The sequence below is a fragment of the Puma concolor genome, chromosome A2 (assembly GCF_028749965.1).
Source record: "Puma concolor isolate L17-30 chromosome A2, mPumCon1.1.hap2, whole genome shotgun sequence".
In the NCBI taxonomy this organism is placed as follows: Eukaryota; Metazoa; Chordata; class Mammalia; order Carnivora; family Felidae; genus Puma; species Puma concolor.
The window spans coordinates 171682597-171704792 of NC_141668.1; the positions used below are offsets into that span (position 1 = coordinate 171682597).

At 60.7% G+C, this 22196-nt stretch overlaps 1 long non-coding RNA gene across 4 annotated transcripts in view; it reads left to right on the plus strand.

The window, feature by feature from the left end:
• LOC147583940 (uncharacterized) overlaps window positions 1-11283 on the plus strand; it is a 32371-nt gene extending 21088 nt beyond the window's left edge. The window contains exons 2-4 of one of the 4 annotated variants that reach the window (XR_015248612.1): window positions 4867-5510; window positions 6139-6324; window positions 6423-7820. This is a non-coding gene — a long non-coding RNA (uncharacterized LOC147583940). Of the gene's footprint in view, window positions 1-1386; window positions 5511-6138; window positions 6391-6422; window positions 7821-10989 lie in introns of those variants that run through there. The other 3 variants (XR_015248613.1, XR_015248611.1, XR_015248614.1) reach the window with 3 other exon arrangements.
• The last annotated feature ends 10913 nt before the right edge of the window (window positions 11284-22196 follow it).

Genomic DNA, 22196 nt, shown 5'->3' on the forward strand with positions numbered 1-22196 from the left:
AACTGAAAAGGCTTCTCTGCTAGGGAACCACACAGATGAGGAGTCCAGAGACACCAGGCTTAGGAATCACCCCTGAGCTCACTCCCCGTCAGAGGACCCCATGCTTCGATGGCAGCCTGTTCTAAACAGCCAAGAGACAAAACCTGCCTGTAGAAAGCCCATTCTGCTGGTAGCCGAGTCGGGGAACCAGGGAGCCACCGTGGAAGTGGCAGGCGACTTTCAAGGAAGAAGCCGTGAGTGTGGGCCTGGGGTGGGTGCGCCGGAGTCGCCGGGCGGCTCCCGTAGTGCCCGCCCCCTCTCCCACTGATGTGAAACCGATCGTACTTTTTTGTCCAGTGGTTTCCAGTTGTTTTTACCGTCTTAGCAGCTCACATTCCTTGGGAGTAGACCAGGAACTGAGACCCTGACCTACTTCCCAGGGACAGGGAGCGGGGCCCTGGTTGCACAGAGGGGCAGCGACGGACACGTGCGTGCTGCTCCCCAGTCTGGAAACACGTCTGCAGGATTTTGCCGGAAAGGGCTGATGAACCGTGTTCCGGAGAGCCCCGTCAGGCCGAGAAACAAGGGACCGTTCCAGAAAGACTATCGGAAGATCGGTAAGGAAGGAATTACAGGTGGCTGATGAGCTCGGGAGACCCGACATCTTTACGCTCTCTGGCAAATTAAAAACAAAAACCACATTGTCAGATATCTGCTGCGTGGCTGGTAGCTGCCCCGAGAGACCGGCCGTGGGACCGGGCCGGGTGCCAAGGGACACCGGGACTGTAATGAACGCCCCCGAATCGCACACCGGACGGTGGTTCAAATGGCACATTCTGTGTTACGTGCATTCTACCACCGTGTTGAAACAATTAACGGTACGGTATTTCAAAAATAATTGGATCGTACATTCTAACCGGGCGACCTGTACAGAACGTGAATTCTATCTCATAAAGATGTTTCTGAGAAAACAGTGCTGTGATACGGTCTTAATTTTTTTAAGTGGACGTTTTACTTTTAAAACGCGCGTATGCAAACCTACGTACGCACGCGTTCCGTATGTACGTGTGTGTGTGTGTGTGTGTGTGTGATTCAGTGGGTATATATTCTCTTCTCTGAGTTTCGTTCTCTAAGAAACCTCCATCATTCAAGAATTTTGTAATCGAGGGGCGCCTGGGTGGCACAGTCGGTTAAGCGTCCGACTTCAGCCAGGTCACGATCTCGCGGTCCGTGAGTTTGAGCCCCGCGTCGGGCTCTGGGCTGATGGCTCAGAGCCTGGAGCCTGTTTCCGGTTCTGTGTCTCCCTCTCTCTCTGCCCCTCCCCCGTTCATGCTCTGTCTCTCTCTGTCCCAAAAATAAATGTTGAAAAAAAAAATTAAAAAAAAAAAAAGAATTTTGTAATCGAAAAATTCTTCACGGACGCTTGATTTGTGTGGTATGTTGATCTTCCTCCCAAACCCACGACCCGGCCCGACCGTGAGAGCAGCACCGGACAAACCTCAGTAGGGGGCATCCCGTGAAATCACTGACCGGCTCTCCTCCAAGCCGTCCTCAGCGTAAAAACAAGGTCTCGGCCGGAGGGGCCTGTGGAGACGTCGTGGGGGATCCCAACAGGTCCTGGGGCAGAGAGGGGCCGCAGGGAGACTGAGGGCCTCTGAGCAGTAACACAGCAGCCCGGCCGGCCGTCAGCGGTGGCAGAGAAGCCGAACCCTCGAGGGGCCTGGATGTGACCAGGGGCTCTGTGCCGTCCCCACAGCTTTTCTGAGTCCGAGACTGTCCCAAAGATTAAAGCCTAGTAATAATAGCAATGATGATTAAAGATCAGAAAACGCTTTCAAAGCACAGCATTCCTCGGCCTGGGAAGCAGTGAGCCCTGTTGGTCCCTGGGGGCGCCTGGGGGTCGCTTTGGGACACGCTGGGTCACAGAGCTGAGGGCTTATACTGCACAGCCCGTCTCCTGGAACCAGAAACCACCTGCCTCTCGCTGCCCTCCACCTTTGCAGCGACCAGAGGCCGCCAGCCTGGACGTTGGGGTGGTGGCTCCAGGCCTGTACTGGGACGTGGGGGGGTCCCTCGGTGCCACGGGCAGCGGTGACACATCCCAGGCCCCGGGCAGCACAAGGACATCCGTCTCCCTCGTCACCCACTGTGGCTTTGAGACTGTTGACGTTTTCACCTCCAGGCAAATGATGTGTTTCACTCAGCGTTTGATTCGAGAAGCAGGTTTCTCTGCTGCCTTTTGCGTACCTGGGTCAGCCCTGGGTGGGCCAGGAGCCTGGTTCTTCCCGGCCGTGTGCAGAAGCTTCGTCAGCACGGGATGAGCCGTGTGTCCAGACCTGTGCCCGCCATGGCAGCTGGGTGGCTCCCGCCGCAGCCGGCGGCCAGACTTCCACAGGCCAGGGCCTTCAGGAGCCGTGTCCCCCTCCCCCCCCACCCCCTCGCAGGTGCACAGAGAACGGGGCTGGCCAAGGCTCACGCCCTCGGCTTTTCAGATAAACTCCAGGAGAGCAGAAGTGACCCCCCCCAACAGGAACGGCCCCCAGTCTCCATAGCTGAGACCGGGCCCTGGGGTGGGGGTGGGGCTGCTTGTGGCACAGACGCGTGCTGGGAGCGTCCCAAAGGTGAGCAGGGGCCCCGCTCTAGGAGAGTGCCAGCCACCAGCCCCGTCCAGATGGGCGGCTGGGTGTAGAGTAAGAATCCAGGACGACCAGCAGAACGTTTGAGATAAAAACAGATAACTTTTAGCGTTAAGTATGTGCCGTGCAGTATTTGGGACCTCCTTACGCAAAGTGATTTCGCTGATGTGAGATGTTGCGACAGGCCAGTCCACGCGAGCAGAAAGTGGGTTCTTGGGCACCAAGGGCTGAGGAGGGGGAGTGACTGCTAATGCGGCCGGGCTCTCCTTTTGGGGTGATGGAATGTTCTGGAACTAGATAGAGATGGTGGTGGCACAACCTTCCAGATGTACGAGACGTCACTAAAGCGTTCGCTTTCAAATGATTATGTTACGGAAATTTCACCTTGATTTTAAAAAAGACTTCGGGGACGATGTTAGAGGGGGAGTTTGTCTCCTCTCTGCCCCTTCCCCGAGCACGCATGTACACTCGCTCGCTCTCCCTCTCTCTCTCTCAAAAAAATAAACCTAGAGGGGGAATTTGTCCCAGGAGCCGGGGCATTCCACAGGATCAGGGACACCAGCCGCCCTCACAAAGCCCTGTTTAGCCAGGCTGGAAGATGCCCTCCAGGTGGGGCGATCTGAGGTCCAGGCAGGGGGCCGCGACACCCCCACCCAGGACTTCACGGCCAACAGGGACCACCCCGGGTGTGCGCACGGCGCCTTCCAGGCTCTGCCACCCCCTCTCGGCACAGAAACCCGTCCTGTTTGCAGGCAGGGCCCACGCAACCGGCATCTGTCCTCCTGCCCCCCCCCCCCCCGCCCCCGTCCCTGGTCGCATGAAACAGGACCGCCCCTGAGGCAGAGGAGCGCAGCCCGGCCCTCTGGGGGCCACGGGGCAGCGGACCCCCAGTGTCCGAGTCGGACCCGTGAGAGGGAGGGTGGGCTGCAGAGGCGAGGAGCAGAGCGCGGCCGCCCCACACGAGCCCGGGTTGGGAAATGGGCTGACCCTGGTAGTCTCCAGAACCGACTGACTTTTTCTTTTGCGGGTAAGATACTCGCTCTGGCTTCCTGCCGCCCGTGAGTCTTTGCCCTGGACGGTCCCCCAAGACGTGTCTGCCCGCTTTTCTTCCAGTCGGCTGAATGCTGCGTTCTCCACAGCGTTGCCTCAGGCAGCTCCGCGGAGATGGCCCTGAGCTGGGCTGCCAGGCTGTGGGTTCAGGGCCCGTATCCCACCCGACGCCGGTCCGGCCAGCCCAGGCTGCGGCTCTCGGGTATTTGCCAGGGTTTCCACCTCGCGCCCCTCGGCCCGAGGCCATCTCCTGCGTCCAGCTGCTCTCGCGGCCGGTTAACGGCTACGGCGTCTGCAGACGCTTGCCATTGAGGGAGACCCGGTGACCCCAAGGGGAAATAGACGCTGGTCACGGTTCAGGATTCTGCTGGGCGGGACAGCCAGTCCCCGCAGAGCCCGCAGGGGGAAGGAGCGGGTGCAAGGCCGGGAGCTGGCCCCCCTTCTCCCTAGAGAGCCCTCAAGTACCCAGACGCAAGAGGGCGCGACCGTGACCGCCGTCGGCAGAGAGCTGTTACCAGGCCTTGTCCGGAGGGTGGAAAGGAAAGTGTCCCCTATTGTCTCCCCAAAATGACACACAAAACAGGAACAAAGAGAGCCTGCCTGGCTGGAAGGGCTCTCGGCCCCCGATTTCCACAGTGGCCCTGGGGACAGTAGACAACAGGCAGGGACAGCAGAAAACGTGGGACGACAGCCCGCTTTGTGCACCACCGGCTGGCCGCGAGAGAGGCTGAGGCTTTCTGCAGCCGTGTCCATCCAATTTCAGGAGAACCAGAACCGTGGGAGGGTTCAGCGGGCCCATTGTGCCCCTGCCCTGCCCCCCCCACACCCCCCCCAGGACTCCTGGGGCCCGGCATCCCCGCGGGCAGTCAGCACAGCTTTTTGGGAGAAGGTCCTGCTGAGCACTGGGCCCTGGAACTGGGACGGGTCAGAGCTGGGGCCTAAGACAGCTCGGAGAGGGTGGCCCCACAGTGAGTGCCCCGGGGCCGGATGTGGGGCCCTCGGCTTGCCCCTTGTCAGTCGTTCCATCCCGCCCTCCTGACTTCCACCCCCTGACCCCACCGCCGCCTCCCTCCCCAACAGGGACACCCGTCTGCCGTCCTGTCGGCGCCAGGATGGAGAAGGTTCTCCCTGCTTCCCGTGGGTTACCGAGTGGAGGGTTTGTTGGGGTTTTCCGGGTTTTGGTCTTAAGACTTTACTATAGTTTGCAGGGGGAAATTTCCAGAAGGGTAAGGAAGGCAGCACTCTGCTTAGAGCCAGTGAAAACACACTCAGAACAAGACACGGCGTTTCTTGCCCGTAGGAGGAGTGGGCAGGCGGCCCTCCGGCCTGGGAGGCTGCCTGGGCAAGGGACCAGTTGGACAGCCGCCTGGCACCTACCCCCCGCCGCCCGTCCCTCTGCTTCCGAGCGCTCGGCACGTGGGGCGGTCCCGGGGCCCTCGAGAAAGCAGGGTCCCGAGAGACCGTGGCAGCACCACGTGAGCCCCACGCCTCCAACACCCCCAGAGAAGCGCACGCAGGGCGGCCGGCCTGGCTGGAGCCGGACGAGAGCCCGGGCCCGGGGAGAGGAGCCCCGGGGAGAGGGAGGCGGAGCTCAGGCAGCTAACGCTGACCACTGACCTGCGGAGGAGAAGGACGCCAGCCCGACGGCAGTCACGGGAGCTTGGGGTAGCAGCCTGCCTTCGGGGACTTTTAAGTCAGCCACCGCGGACAGGAGATCACCTCCGGCCTGGCCGAGCGCAGGGCTCCGTTCCTCCAGGAGGTGACGTCTGTCCAGAGCCGGGCGCCGGGGGCAGGGGGGCAGGACTGCGAAGGCAGACCGCGGCCCAGCGGGGAGGACAGGACAGGGTGCGTGGGGGAAAGGCTGCGACAGTCAGCGGGGCCAAGTGACGCACGGGGTACACGTCCGTCGTCGGGGGAAAGAAAAGTGGTCCGTGAGCACCGGGCTGGAGGCGTGGACACGGGCAGATGCGCCCGCTCGGGGCCAGCGTGGGTCCGGTGGACGCCTGTGCGCCGAGAACTGCGCGGGCGGCGTGGGCGCCTTCCCGTCTTTCACGTTCTCGGCGTGCTCGTAGCGGCAAGAAGGCCACCAGTGTTCTGCCAGGGCCCGCGAGGCACCGCGGGGGCCGGGGGTCGGTCGGCACGGGGAGGCGACAGGGCAGGGGTCCGGGAGCAGGTCCCGGCCCCGGGCCGGCTCTGACACTAATTCCCTGTCAAAGCAGGGGTTAGCGCTGCCCTTGTGCGACCCTCCTGTGAGAAACAGTGACAACTGTAAAATCACAGACCGCTGGGTCCGGGGACCACAGACAATGACGCAACCGTGCAACCACCCGGCGCGCTGAAAACCTAACACACCGTCCCCCAGAATACAGGCGGATGTCTCCCAAAAATGTTGAGCTGGATTTTTTTTTTTTTTTGTATCATAAGAATACGTTCTCCTTAAAAATTTTTTTCTTCATTTTTTTTTTTTTTTAAGTAATTTCCACGCCCAACGTGGGGCTCAAACTCACAACCCCGAGATCGAGAGTCATGCGCTCCACTGACTGAGCCGGCCTGGCGCCCTGAACAACATTTTTTTTTTTTTTTAACTCCGAAATGGACAAAGGAGGAAGGAAGAGACACCAGGAGACGCGGCCCCACAGTGGACCGATGTCAGCATCCCGTGAGCGTCCTCAGGGAGTTTGTGTTTTTATGCGAATGGGATCATTTTTTTTTCGTGCTGCTGAAGGTTTTTTTGTTTGTTTTTTACTCTTTCTTTAGAAATGACCACAGGTTCACGGGCACTCGCAAAGGGCGTACAGGGAAGCCCCTACACCCGGCGCCCACTCCGTCCGCGCTGACGCCTAGTGCGGGGCCGGCACGGGGTGGCCGGAGCTCTGAGCCGCTGTGCCACGTGTCCACGTGTGTGCCCGGCACCCCGTCAGGATACGGAGCGTTCCCGTCACCGCGGAGAGCCCCCCCGGCTGACCCGTTGCCACCCCCCACCGCCAGGCCCCACGGATCTGCTGTCCGTATCCGTGAGTGTGTCATCGTGAGAATGTTCTCTCCCCGCCTTTGGAGATGCGCTTCTCCCGTGGAGCACAAGCCCCGAGGGCCCACCCGGCTGTTGCCCCTCCGCAGTGTGGCCTTTGTCTCGCCAGGTGGTTTTCTGCGGCGTGCGGGTGCCGGCTGGCTTGCTGAGGGGCCCCTGGGTCGGTGCCCGTCGGTGGCCGTCGTGTTCGTGCGCGGGCTCTGAGCGGATACGAAAGTCTCACTTCTCTGGGGTGAATGCCAGGGACGAATCGGGCAGTTGCCGGGTCACGGCCTGTTTCCCACGCCGTCTGATGGGCCGTTTCTTCCCTTGTCCCCGGATACGGACGTGCGTTCTCGTTTAGGGCGGCCCCTCGGGATCCCCCCACGTGAAAGTGCCATCCCGAAGGTGAGCGCGGGCTGTTCTGGCTGCCGGCGGGGACACGGGCGCTGGACGCACAGAGCACATCCTTGAAGGGGGTGACTCCCGGATGACGTGTTTCTAGAAGTGGAGTCGCTGGGCCTGGAACACGCACACATTGACGCGCATGCCACGAGCCCTCCGGTGCATTTAAACTTTCTTTTCTGTTGCGTGGTTTTTTTTGTTTTTTGGTTTTTTTTGCAACCTGAGATATAATGGACACGTGACACCGTACTAGTCTCAGGCACACAACACAATGACTTGGTGTTCGTGTACGTGGCCAACCGATGTCAGCGGGCCTGGTCGGCGCCCGTCACCACGCACAGGTGCACGCCGTCTTCTCCAGGCCGCGCTCTCTTAGCAGCTTTCGAATTCACAATACAGTCTCATTACCTATCCCGCACGTGACAGGTGACCTCCTCACTTTGTAACTGCAAGTCTGCACCTGTCGAGCCCCATCACCTGTTTCCCGCGCCCCCGCCTCTGGCATCCGCCAGTCTGTTCTCTGTGCCCCCTGAGCTCGGTTTCTGTTTCAGATTCCACGCAGGAGTGAGACCACACAGGGTTTGTCTTCCTCCGCCCGGCTTCCTTGACGCGGCATAATTTAAACTTTTTACAATAGATTATACGGACCGTTAGTAAAAAGTTACGCTTTATGTCGGCGTGGGGCTCACCTATATAAGTGTGAAGGATGAATACACGCTGTGACTCGTCGGGCTCTGGGCTGATGGCTCAGAGCCTGGAGCCTGTTTCCTATTCTGTGTCTCCCTCTCTCTCTGCCCCTCCCCCGTTCATGCTCTGTCTCTCTCTGTCCCAAAAATAAATAAACGTTGAAAAAAAAAAATTTAAAAAAAAAAAAAAAAAAAGGGGCGCCTGGGTGGCGCAGTCGGTTAAGCGTCCGACTTCAGCCAGGTCACGATCTCGCGGTCCGTGAGTTCGAGCCCCGCGTCGGGCTCTGGGCTGATGGCTCAGAGCCTGGAGCCTGTTTCCTATTCTGTGTCTCCCTCTCTCTCTGCCCCTCCCCCGTTCATGCTCTGTCTCTCTCTGTCCCAAAAATAAATAAACGTTGAAAAAAAAAAAAAAAATTTAAAAAAAAAAAATACACGCTGTGACTGGCTTAAAGCTTCATCAGCCACACGGCCACCCCTTCCTGGAAAAACAAAACGGAACACAAACGCCATCTCCTTTCGGGTGAGCTCTTCGGTCGCCAGTGCCGAAGGCCCCTTCCCGCTCATCCCACTGCTAAGAGCTGCATTTTCACACTTTGCTCATTTTTTTTTTTTCTTGGCTTGGTCCTTGATGATTTACAAGAGGTGTTCTCAATTCAGGATATTCACCGTGCACCCGTATGTGTAATTGGTTTTAAACATGTCGATCGATGGTCAGATCGCGGACGCTTTCTGCCTATGGTTTCTGGCTTCCAGAGCGTGCTTCTGAACGATTCTCTCACCCCAGGATTAAAAAAAAATCCCTATGTGGAATTTCTTCTAGGACGTTATGGTTCAAGAATGACCCTGGCCCGTGTTTTCTAAGTGAGCTTTTTGTTTCCGAATGATTTGCTCCCCCCGCCCCACATCCACACCTGACCTTCCCTCCAGGAAGTGGCCCCGGCACACCGCTAGGTCTGGAGCCATGGGCTCAGGTTCAAAAAGGCCGCGTCTCTGCCGTTTCTCTGCTCAGCCCCAGCGACTCCTGCTCCGTAGCAACCCTTGCATCCCAGTAAGCCAGAGGTCTGTTCCCACTCCATGGGGGAGGCGAGGAAGTTGGTGGTGGTCGTTCTCTACTTTCCTCCTCGCCCCCACACACCTGATGGCACCTGAAAAGACCCGGAAGCCAGACGTGTTCCAGGACAATGGCAGTGCGCTTGGTTTCTTCCCCTCGTGCAGCCGGGGACCCTCCCGGCTGGTCCTGCCGGGCTCCCTCGGGGTCCTCGGACTCGGCCTGCCCGTGTCGTAACACAGAAATCCCAGCCTCAGGAAGTGGATTTCACCCATTTCTCCGGTAATGTCTTCTGTCTGCTCCCGGATCCCGTCCAGGATTTCACGTTGTATTCTGTCATCCTGCCTGCCCAGGCTCCTCTGGCCAGAACGTCTTGTGATCTAAGAATCTGCTTGGGGACGCCTGGATGGCTCGGTCGGCTAAGCGACCAACTCTTGATACCGGCTCTGGTCGTGATCTCTCAGTATCGAGTTTGAGCCCCACGTGGGGCCTGCTTGGGATTCCCTCTCTCGGCCCCTCCCCCTCTCACTCTGTCACTCGCTGTCTCTAAATAAATAAACATTTAAATAAAAAAGAATTTGCTTGACTTTTTTCTCCCACTGGCATTTACGTGAATTCCTTCTGATCTCTAGAAGGTGGGTTTTCTCATCCCTCAGTGTTGTGGGTTCAGTTGTGTCCCCCAGAGACAAAGGTCCCCACGTGTCCCAACCCTCGGAACCTGTGAATGGGGCCTTATTTGCAAATAGGGTCTTTGCAGAAGTAATTAGTTAAGATGGGGTCACGCTGGAGCAGGGTGGGCCTGAATCTGATGATCGTGTCCTCATAAGACGAGGGGGAACTGGACACAGACGCACAGAGAAGCCACGTGTCAGCGGAGACGAGGATTGGAGTGACGTGTCCACGAGCCAAGGGGCGCCTGGGATGGCCAGGAAACCACCAGACGCTGGGAGAGGATCGTCCCCTGGAGGCTTCAGAGGGAGGGCGAGCCTGTGACGCCCTGATTTTGAACTTTTGGCCTCCAGAACTGGGTGGGAACAAATTTCTGTTGTTTGAAGCCACTCTGTGTGGTCATTTGCCGTGGCAGCCGCGGGAAACTCACACACTCGGTCACTCGGACCTGGTGCAGAGCACCAGCAGGGCCACAGGCTCGGGGACGCAGGTCAGCCACATCGTACAGGAGGCACCCTCCCAAACGTTGCTTCGGAGCTGGCCCCGACAGGGAGCTCCCACGCGGGCATCTCTCCAAACGGGCTGTCCCGCAGAGGGTCGTACCCCCTGGGGGCCGGTGCCCACGCCCGCATTTTCGGCAAAAGTAGTAGATACAGGCTCAGCAAGCAAACGTAGGATCTCTTCTGTAATAACGCCACGGCAGCAAGGCTGGCTCGGGAGCCGGTGCCCAGTGGAGAAACTTGACCTTGTGTGCAGCTGGGGACAACATGCAGTGGGGAGGACTGTGCAAAGCAGCCGGCAGCTGCTCAAAAGTTATCCACGGAATCACCGCGCGACCGGCGACTCAGATCCCGGGCGTGCACCCGGGGAATGGAAAGCAGGGGCTGAGACAGACACCTGCACCCCCGCGTTCACGGCAGCATGATTCACAACGGCCGAAAGGTGGAAACACCCCAGGGTCCCTCCATAGATGAAGGACAAACACGGTGTGTCCATCCACACGCTGGAATGTGACCCAGCCCCAGGGAGGAAGGACGTCCTGCCACCTGCCACCACGTGGACGGACCCGGAGGCCACTGTGCGCAGTGACAGGAGCCGGACACAGAAGGACACGTCCCGCGCGACCCCACGCACAGGGGGTCCCCAGAGGAGTCCCGTCCACAGAGCCAGAGAATAGACGGTGGGAGCCAGGGGTGGGGCAGGGGGCGGGGAGTCCGTGTTTCATGGGGACAGAGTCTCAGTCTGGGGAGATGGAAAGTTCTGGAGACGGGTGCTGGGGGCGGCGGCACGACATGCTTCATGCTGCTGAGCTGTGAGTAATGGTTATGATGTCAAATAGAAAAAATGGAAAAAGGGAGCAGTTGGTGCTCAACCCAGGGTCCCAGGGTTGGGCTGGCTGCTCCCCGGGGCTGAGGCCTCCTGGTGTCGTCGTCCATGCAGGTGGCCAACTCGGACTCAAGAACACCAGTTAAACACACACCTATCTCGTTCTCCTCTCTCGTCCTATAGGCCACGTGCAGAATCCCAGGAGCTGTGGAGACAGCAGCACGGCAAACCCTGGGTGACATGATGCTCCGTGCTGTCCCGACACCAAGGTCGCATGACAGCGGCAACACCGGGCCTCTGGAACTTTCAGGGAACGACCCGAGTCTGCCCTCAAGCTGCAGAGAGGCCACAGAACATTTGGAAACATACCTGGCTCCCTAGGGATCCGGGCCTGCATGCCTGGCCTCTTCCTGCTCTGCCTGGGGACCCTCCCTGCCCCAAAAAAGATTCGTCCATGTTATAAACCCTGGAAACTGATTTTGAGCTTACTTCTTTTTTTAAAAAAAATTTTTTTTTTAATTTTTTTTTTCAACGTTTATTTATTTATTTTTGGGACAGAGAGAGACAGAGCATGAACGGGGGAGGGGCAGAGAGAGAGGGAGACACAGAATCGGAAGCAGGCTCCAGGCTCTGAGCCATCAGCCCAGAGCCCAATGCGGGGCTCGAACTCACGGACCGCGAGATCGTGACCTGGCTGAAGTCGGACGCTTAACCGACTGCGCCACCCAGGCGCCCCTAAAAAAAATTTTTTAATGTTTATTTATTTTTGAGAGAGAGAGAGCATAAGCAGGGAGGGCAGCAAAGGAGACACAGAATCTGAGGCAGACTCCAGGCCCCAGGCTGTCAGTGCAGAGCCCGACGTGGGGCTCGAACTCACAAACCAGGAGACCATGACCTGAGCCCAAGTCAGACTTGAGCTTACTTATTTTTTTTTAATTTTTTTTTTAACGTTTATTTATTTTTGAGACAGAGAGAGGCAGAGCATGAATGGGGGAGGGTCAGAGAGAGAGGGAGACACAGAATCGGAAGCAGGCTCCGGGCTCTGGGCCATCATCAGCCCAGAGCCCGACGCGGGGCTCGAACTCACGGACTGTGAGATCGTGACCTGAGCTGAAGTCGGACGCTTAACCGACTGAGCCACCCAGGCGCCCCTGAGCTTACTTATAAAAAAAGGTTTTTTGCAGATGTTATTAAGGATCTCAAGATGAGATCATCCTGATCAGGGTAGGTCCCAAACCCAGTGACAAGTGTTTTTCTAAGAGGCAAGAGAAGGGCACTTGACAATGGAGGCGGAGATTGGAGGGACAGGCCACCAGCCAAGGAACAATGGGACCCCAGGAGCTGGAAGAGGCAGGAAGAGCCTTCCCCACCGACGTGATTCCCGGGAACCAGGCACAAGGCCCAGCACACGGGAGGAGCTCGTGAAGCCTCTGAAAACCCACTGCAGGTCTGCCTTAATCTGCTTGCTGACCCACCGGCCATGGCCACGGCCACGGCCAGCCTGACTGGAAGGCCCCCAGGGCAGCCTGGGGCAATGGGTGACCCAGACACCTGTGGCCACAAACACCATCTGGGGCCCTCCGCTATCCCTGGGGCTCCCAGTTCACCCAGATGGCGAGTCCCTGGGAACCCCGTCCCAACACAAGTTTTCAAAAAAGTTACCTTTTTATAACCACACACAGGCACGTCCCTAAGCCGCGAGCAGGAGTGAGGCATCCACACCCGCCGCCCCGCGGACAGACCCCGAACACACAACGCTCAGGGAGGGAACGCGACACGAGAGGCCACACGGGCTGTGAGTCCGCGTGTGTGAAACGTCCAGAACAGGCCCGTGCACGGACGGGAAGGGGCTCGTGGGGGCCAGAGACTGGAGAAGGTGGGGGGTGGGGAGTGACTAGTGATGGGGACGGAGTTTCCTTTGGGGGTGATGGAATGTTCCAGAATTGGATAGAGGTGATGGTTGCACAGCTCTGTGAATGTACTAAGTGCCACTGAATTGTACATATAAAAATGATTAATTGTATGTTGTGTGACTTTCATCTCCATGAAAAAGCTGCCTTCCTAATTCCACTGTTTACGCTGAAAGGGACAGGGAGGTCACTGTTCAACAACAATGGTCACAGACACTGTAGCCTAAGGTAAGTGGCCCGCCCGAGTCCAGATTGCCCTCCAGGGAGAGAGATGTAGACAATGCCGTGTATCCCAGCAGAACTTCAGCAGAGGCCCCCAGTCGCCACGGCCGATGCCCGCTCGCACCCAACCCCCAGCCGCCTGGGAAGGCCCTCAAATCCCGCACCCTGAACGGTGGCCACTCTCCGGGGTCTCTGGCCTGTGCCATCCCTCCTGGGGCCTCCTCCTTTGGGACCGCCGCCCTCAGGTCTGCGAATGTGAGCCTCCAGTCTGGTTCAGACCCAGAGGGGCTGCTGGGTCCCTGTCCTGGGCTCTAAGAAGGGGGACAGGGAACCCCGGCCTCCTTCGCGCGGCGGCTTGTCCTCATGGGGCGAGATACGGGGACTCTGGCCGAGCCCCCAGCCCCTCCCTGCCCCACCTGCTCCCCCGGGGAGGGCCCCCCCGGGACTCTGCCCGTTCATCCCAACCCCAGACGGGCCCCGGGGATCCCGCCCGGGTGTGGACACTGGCCCCCTTCCACAGCCGAGAACACCGAGGTGCACAGCGGCCTCAGCTGGGCCCCGGACAGGGCGGGGCCGAGATCTGCCCCAGCCCCCAGGCCTCCTGAGCCCGCGGCCGGGCCCCTCGCACACGGGACGCACGGGAAGCACGGGACAGCCCAGCCCGAGGGGGGACCCGCTGTTCTTTTTAAGCCTCCATCTTTAAGCCCGCCGTTGCCTTGGCAACGGTCTGCGGCTGACCTTTTTGCAGAAAAAAAGGATGACCTTCCCAGTGCAGTCCCTCCTCCCGTCGCTGTTCACGCCCCCCCCGCGCCCCCCCACCCCCCTACCCCCCACCCCCCCACCGCTACCGAGCGGTTTAAGGCATCTGTCTAAACTTGAGGAAGGGAGAGCGACCTGGGAGCGGAGGGGCGCAGGGGGCGGGGGCGGGGGTCTGGGAATCCACGCACCCCTCTGACGCCAGCCCTGGGGCTCCTCGGCCTCGGTCTCCCCATCTGTCAGGTGGAACAAGGATCCAGGGGCCGGGGGGGCCAGTCAGCATGAGCCAGCCAGGCTGCGGCCAGTGACGGCGGGCTCCTGAGCCCGGCGCCACTGCCACTGTGGGGACCCCGTGTCCCGCTGCGGGGACCGCGCTGCACTCTCCTGCCCAGGGGTGGGAAGGAGTGACTGGGGGCTGCCCCGCACAGCTGGACGCTTGTCCAGCTGAGGCATCGCTGGGCCCGGGTGCGAGGAGGGAAAGCGCCGTCCGTCACCACCAAGAAGTGGACGGGGGGCACCTGGGCCCTCGCCACGCGGCAGTGTGCCCGCCAAGGCCGTGCCGTCCCATCTCTCATCCGGGTGGACACAGAAGAGGAGGGAGGGCAGGAGAGAAATTTCTTCCCAAACGTCCCTCGGCTGGATTTCTAGCCTGAGTCCCTTCCCTGCCTCTGGGCAGCCCACCCTGCGTGGCCCTTCTGATGGGCACGCGGCCTGATCACCTCCCTCCACTGCTGTCACCCTTGCTGTGGCTCCCCAGTGCCCATGGGAGAAAAACCAAAGTCCTCCTCTGCCTCCCCCTGCTCCAGCAACACTGACCCCCTAGTGGCCCAGCAGACACACCAAGCCTTAGGGCCTTTGTGCTTGCTGTTCCTTTCGCCTGGATGCTCGTCTTCACCAGAAATATAGCCTCTTGGAGTCTCAGCTCAAATGACGCCTCCTCCGAGAAACCCTCCCGTCCCTTCCCTTAGAACTGGTCAAGTCAGAGAGAGAGGAGGACAGAGGGACAGACAGCTCCCTCGAGCTCACTTCCTACATGCTTCTTGAGGGCGGGCACTGGCTTTCTCTTTTCATTTCACATCACCTTCAGACACAACACAGTTTATTTTGTGCCACGCGCTGCCCGGGCACTTCACAGATGCGAATTCATCGGACCCAAGACCACCAGCTGCCCTGACATCCAGAGGTGGAAACTGAGGCCCAGGGAGCAGATCGGTTTGGCCGCCGCTGCCCGGCACCGGCTCCGGCACACGCCCCTGTGAGCGCACACACCGTGGGGTACGGTCCCCGTCACCGGGCCGGGGCCTGGCCTCATGACCTTGTGTTAACGCAACCACATGCACGAGGACTGTCTCCAAATGATGGCCCACTCGAGGCGTTAGGACTTGGACACACCTTTCTAGGGGACACAGTTCCACCGTGATGGCATGTCTGGGCCCTCCTCTCTCTGTCCCCTACAGTGAGACCTGGGGCTCCTCATCTGAACCTGCAGGGTCCCCAGAGGTGCTGTCATATTCTGAGGGCAGTGCCTGAGGCTCCCGGGTCTGGGCTCCCAGCCTTTGAAATACCGGGACCTGGCATTCGAAGGGCCCCTCTCTGAGCTCCAGGATGAGGCCAGGTGGCCCTTCCTGGGGTCCTGGGGCGCTCAGGAGGGGCGGTCCCATGGGTGCCTGAACCCCGACCCCCAGCCTCTGTGGCCGTACCTCATACACAGCAGGCCTCCCGACGGGGATGCCCCAGAAGCTTTGGGATGCTGGGAGCAGCCGTCAGCCCCTGGGCCCCAGGACCCTGACCTGGCGGCTTATGCCCACCCTGGAAGCCAGAACCAGGGGAGCCGGGCAGCCTCCTGAGTCCTCAGAGCAGATCAGGGTGAGCACAGGCGTCGAGGTTCAAAGAGGTGGGCTCAGGGAGGCCAGGAAAGCCAGGACTGAGGCTGCTGGCCCCGAGACCTCACACACAGCCCGTCACCTGTCCCTCCACCTTTCTGTCCCTCTCTGTGTCTCCCACCGCCACGTAACCCTTGGCCTTCCTGTGTCCCCTGCGGCCTCCCAGTGAAGTCTCTGCTCCGCTCAGAGACCGCCTTCAGGAAGAGAAGGAGATGGACCCGTGTCGGCGGGACCTAGGCATCCCCCTGCCCACCAAGGAACTGAAGGGACGTGGTCGCCGAGGATCCAGGGAGAGTCAGGCGCCCCCAGACGCCCCCACGCCGAGCAGGGCAGCTCGCAGGGCGGGGTCTTACCCCTGCTACCTGCCTCTGGCCCCAAAGCTGGTGGACAAGGGGGCTTTGGTACCACCTGCCAGGCTGCAGCCAGGAACCCCCACCTGCCACCTGCCATCTGCCCTGGCTCCTCCCCGCCCCCAGCTCAAGTCTCTGGGGACCACAGGACTGTTGCCTCCTGCTGCTCTGGTTGGGAGACGGGGGGCTGTGGACGCGGCCCCCCTCACACACCTGGCTGCCCGCCGCCACGGAGGAGACGGACTCGGGCGCCTTTACGGGGACAGGCGGGTGCGGGCTCAGGCGCTGCCCTGCGCTGGGAAGGCGCACCGAGCACGGTTAGGCGGCTGTGGCCGACAGTGACGCTGGGGTCTCGAGGACAGGGGTGGCAGCCGGAGCAAACTGCCGAGGAGACCCGCAGCCCACACTTGCCAGCCCGCGGGGCTTCTCCCCGCTGCCCCCACACGCCCAAGCCCCGCAGGGACTCGCGCTTCGCTCTCGGCCCGGGGGCCCCTGACCTCGCGTGAGGGCTTAAGGCCCAAGACATGGGCCGGTTCCAGTGTTTTCAGGAATAGCGTCCCCTTAATAAACACCTAGAGGGGACACAAGCCAACTGCCCACCAACGGGCGAACCAGCACGCACAATGTGTCCCCCGCGGGCGCTCACGCGCACAGATGAACGTGCCCACTGCGCACACGTCCCTCGGCCGCGAGCAGGAGCGAGGCGCCCGCCCCCGCCGCCCCGCGGACGGACCCCGAACACGCGACGCTCAGGGAGGGAACCCGACACGAGAGGCCACACGGTAGGGGGGGAGTCCGTGTGTGTGAAACGTCCAGAACAGGCTCATCCGGGGACGGGAAGGGGGCTCGTGGGGGCCCGGGGCCGGGGGAAGGGGGTCCTGGGGAGGTGACGGCTGATGGGGACGGGCTGCTTTAGGGGAGGATGCAGGTGTTCTAGAATCAGCGTGTTGATGGACGAACAGCTCTGTGAATGTACTAGAACAAATGAAGTGTGCACTTGAATGAACTGGGAGGCAGTATCTTAAAGCGGTTTAAGAACGTGACGCCCCTTCCCGCCCTGCGCCCCCTTTCCCGCCTGACCTCAGAAGTCCCCCCGCAGGCGCAGGCGAGGCATGACTTCGCCGTCACCCGGGCCCACGTGCAAGGAAGCCTTGGCCGGAAGCCTTGAAGGTCGCGAGGGCCCGGTCCCCAGAGCTGTGCAAGCAGTGTTCAGCACGATGCCCTCCCGCCGGCACCCCGCACCCTCCCGCCAGGTGCCACGGCCACGGGCGCTCGGCCGAGAAGGCACCTCGGGGCTGGAGCCTTGGGGGCTGCCGGGGCCTCTGCCGCGGCTGGAGCCTGGCATATACACACGTGTTCACATGCACGTATACAACCGGGGATTTTCCCCCTTTTCCCTAAGCAAAGGGGCCCGTCACGGTCGCGGGGCATCGGTGACACCGTGGATTTCATGGTGCTTTCATCACCACCCGCCTGGCTCACAAAGGCGCCTCTAAGCCCCTCTGGTCGTATTCTCTATGTGGGAGCCTCCCCGCGTCCTCGTCACTTCAAACGTCCCGATCCTATTATGGTGGGGGGTGGGGAAACAGCCGAGTGGCAGAGGTGGCCTTTGTCCCCTGACCCAGGCAGGGCAGGGGCCCCCGGGCCCTCATGAGTCTCGTGACGTTCCTGCAGGTCTCAGAGGGTCTCTGAGCGCGTCCCACCGCACCTCACCGCCAGCCCGGAAGCAGCGGCGGGGGGGGGGGACCCCCGAGCCGCCCACAGGGCCGCTTCCCTTCCAGGCAGGAAGAAACGCCGAGCAGGCCCAGGGGTGTGGGCACCAAGGGGTCCCGCTGACGTCGCTTCACGCAGCTGAGAATATGACTCACCGGGGCCCCGACTTAATCTTGTCCCCCAAGCCTAAGTTCCCTTCCCCAGGAAACGAGGACAATGCCCTCATCCCCCAGCCCTCTCCAGCCGCTACCCCTAGTGGAAGGAAGCTTCTGGGACCCTCCTGAGACTCTTCTGGCCTGGCCGTGTGGCCAGCAGGGATGTCTGTTCGTGCCCCGGAATTCAGATTGACATGGAGGGTATCAGGGAGCCACAGGGGGCTTTAGGCACAGGATGGTCACCGTCTGATTTTCAGTTTGTTTGTTTTTTTTTTAATTTTTTTTTCAACGTTTATTTATTTTTGGGACAGAGAGAGACAGAGCATGAACGGGGGAGGGGCAGAGAGAGAGGGAGACACAGAATCGGAAACAGGCTCCAGGCTCCGAGCCGTCAGCCCAGAGCCCGACGCGGGGCTCGAACTCCCGTACCGCGAGATCGTGACCTGGCTGAAGTCGGACGCTTAACCGACTGCGCCACCCAGGCGCCCCTCAGTTTGTTTTTTTAAGTTCATTCACTTTTGAGAGAGAGAGAGAGAGAGTGCCAGCTGGGGAGGGGCAGAGAGAGGATCCCAAACAGGCTCCGCACTGTCAGCACAGAGCCCGACACGGGGCTCGATCCCGCAAACCACGAGATCAAGAGTTGGACGCTTAACTGAGCCAGCCAGGCGCCCCTGATTTTCAGTTCTGAAACGTCCCTAGAGGCCCCAAGAAGGAGGGAGTTTGGGGCAGTTAGTGGGGTGAGGGCAGTGGGTACATGTCAGTGCTGCCCAGGCTGGGGCGGATGGGGCGGAGGTGGGTGTCTGCTGGACCCCAGCCCAGGGCACTGGCCCGGGGAGAGGAAGGGTCAGATTCAGCTGCCTGTGTACGGCGTCCAGCCTTGTGTGTCACCAGGACCCTGACCGAGGTGGAGAAAAGGACAAGACTAAAAGAATAGGAACAGCCACGTACGCGCATGTCCCTCGGCCGCCAGCAGGAGCGAGGCGCCCTCCCCCGCCGCCCCGTGGACGGACCCTGAATACACGCCGCTCAGGGAGGGGCCCAGACACGAGAGGCCACGCGGGGTGTGAGGCCGCGCGAGTGGAACGTCCACAACAGGCTCATCCACGGACGGGAAGGGGGCTCGTGGGGGCCGGGGGCTGGGGGAGGGGGTGGAGAGATGGTAGCTAATGGGGACAGGCCTGCTCTTTCGGTTGCTAGAACATTCTGGAATTACATAGAGGTGATGGTTACGCAACACTGTGAATGTGCTAAAAACAGCTGAAACACACTTTAAACAGGTGAACTGCACGATACACGAATTATACCTCAATTTAAAAGGCAGGAATCACTGGCTTTTCTGGACAGGAAATGATTTGCTCCTTCTGTTCGTGTGAGCTGCACGTTTTTTAAACATATTTGCGTCTTGTACTTGTTGTAACTTTCTGGAAGCAAGGGACTGTGCCTCATTCACCTATGGAAGCACCTTGGGGTGCTTGGTCATATTGTTGCACTGAAAATAAAAGTGGGTGTCAGCAGGCAGGCGAGGGTGCACCAGGCCACAGATGGGTGGCTGGTGGGGAGGGGGTGCTGCTCTTTGCCTGGCTGGTCAAGGTGGACACACAGGGAAGGGTGCGGCCTGTGCAAAGGCCCTAAGGCAGCGGCAAGACTGGTGGGAGGATCTGAGGGAACAAAGGGGAGGGGTGGGGCCAGGCGCGCAGGGTCTGACCCTTGGCGCCTTAAACTCGTGTGGGAAGGGTGGCCAGGGACGCTGTTCAGGGGCAGAGCGGGACGGCGCCTTAGGCCGCCCCCTGCCTTCTGGAGCCTCAGGTTGGATCCAACGCTGGACTGAAACCTAAGCCTGTTCGGTCCCCACAACAGGCTGCATCCCGAGGGGAGACTGGATTAAGGGCTTCTCCTCAAAGGGAACATGACAATGGGGTGTAGAGCCACGTGGCCTTTCTGTGGCCCAGGACACAGAAAATGGCCCCCATATGTACTCGTTACCCCAAAGGGGGTCCCCAGACACGCTAACACACAGAAGGCCATCCCAGCTGTGCTGATTCCCAGACGGGCCCCCCAGATGTGCTGCTCACACAGAGGGGACCCCAGATGTGCTGAGTGACCGAACCTTCTGTGCCTCAACTTCCTCTTGTGGAAAATGGGTCCCCCAAGGGGGTTGGGGTTGGATCTGACCCTGAGGCTCTGGTGGGTTCGGCCTGAAGATTTGCCCGCACCTGAGCTCACTCAGGCCACCCACATCTCTGAGCTGTCCTGCTCTGTCCCTGCCCGGACCCCCACCCAACCTCCCCCCCCGCCCCCCCGGTCCTCACTGGCCTCCATTCTGCTCCGACAGCCCGTCCCGAGGCAGCCTCAGGGAGCTGTGAAACCAAGGAACGTAGATCGAATCACTCTCCTGCTCTCGCCCACCATGGCTCCCCGGTACCCTCCACGTAAAACTCAAGCCCCGCCAGGGCCTACAAGGCTGGCCCTGCCCCACCCCTCCCACCGGGTCTCCAGGACCCACACATTCAAGACGCCACCTGGGGCCCTGGCGAGGCTGCCCCTCTGTGCAGAATGTCACCCCCCCCCCGGCATCTCTCATTCTTTATGTTTCGGCTGAAGCTCGTCAGAGAAGCCCAGTTGTCCACCCTATCACCAGGTCCTTGCCTGTGGGCGGGAGGGCGTCCTGAGGAGTCCCACGCAGCCTCGGCAGTGCCTTCGCTCGAAAGGGCGCTCGCAGCCCCCACCCGCAAGCTGGGCACCCAGCCTTGGCTTCCCCGCCGTCGGGCAGCGGGAGGGTGCCGGGAATGGCCGGTTCTGAACCCGCGCCCGGGCCGCTGCCCTGCGATTTGCACACGGCAGCTGGGTCAGGGATGGGGGGGGGGGGGGTCAAGGTTGGGCCCCGTGGTGGGTCCTCTCCTTGCCCCGGACGCCGCCCCGCCCCGCCGTCCGTGTGCCTCCCTTGCGGACTGTCCAGCGGGCGCTGCACCCCTTTTAGGGCCGCTGTCCCCCAGGCAGAGTGTGGAGGCTTCGTGGGAGCCCACCCAGAAGCGCCCGTGCGACCCGCCAGCTCCCGGCGTGGCCTCCGCGGCTCTGAAGCCAAGGCCGCCCACGCCCAGTCTCCACCGGCCTCCTCGCTCCACCTAGTGGTGGCCCGAGCCGGGAGCCACAAGGGGCCCAAACAGGGCTCCCAGGGCGCGCGGCAGGGAAAAGGTCCCCCCTCTCCCACGGCTGCAGGGGGGTGGGGCCTGAGCAGGGCTGCGGGGCGCAGAGCCATGCCGGGGGGGGGGGGGGGGGGGGGGGGCGCCTCTACCCTTCCCCCAGCTCACCTTAGAAGGGTGGCCCACAGTCTCCTTACAAGACTGGGAAACTGAGGCACAGAAGGGCTAGGCGGGCCCGTCCCCAAGGTCACACAGAAGGGCAGGTGAGTCCCAATCAAACTTGCAGAACTTGAGACCCCCATTCATGTCCTTCCTCCCGACCCCAGAGATGGGCGGGGAGTGAGGCAGTGACTCCGGGGAGGACACGAGTAGTGGGTGGGGGTGTTGGTGAAGGGTCCACACCACTGTCTGCTTCCGTCTGAGTTGGGACCAAACCCAGCTCTGCCACCCACCCAGTAGCCCTGGCCGGCAGCCTCGTCCCTGTGGCCTCCCGTTTCTTCCCTTACAAAGTGGGTGTGTAATGACAGGGGGGCTGTGAGGTTCCAGGGAGGTGAGGCAGGTGGAGCCCATAGGTCAAGGTTTGTATGCAGTAGGTGCTCAATAACTGTCGGCTGTTATCATTGGGTAATGTCATCACCAAGCTCCACCCGCCCGCCCCTCTGCTCCTCTTTTCTTACCTGCTTCCAGCACATGGGCCTCCTGTGCTCTCCCGGGGCCTGTGTTCCTCGCTGCCTCAGGGCCTTTGCACAGGCAATTCCCCTGGCAGGAAAGCCCTACACACCACCTGACCCTGATTAATTCAAGTTTTTCCACGTTGGTTCCCACTGGGTTCCTGGCATTCAACCCGGGATCCGGGACACAGTTGGCGCTCCAGAAACGCACAAGGTTGGCTGAGACCAGAGCTGGCCCCAGACTGCCCTTCCCCCCCCCCTCATCCCACCATTCTGGGGAAACTGAGGCCCAGAAAGGGGCAGCAACAGCAGAGCCCTCTTGTCACCAGACAGGTCCCGGGGTCTAGCAGGGGAGGTCGGGGAAGTCACCGCTTCCTCCTCCCCAACCCGAGCCCCCAAGGAGGGTTGGCTGCAGAGGCAGGACCCAGGCCAAATTGAAATTGATTGTGGGGAACAGCTCGGCAGGGTGGAACAGACACGTGGCCGCCGGGGAGCATAGGGGCACCCGGGCGTGCGAACGCATTCCGGCCAGCAATGGAGCACGGTTTAATCTTCGGTGGAAGCTTCTAGCGGCGGCCCCCAAGGGGCTG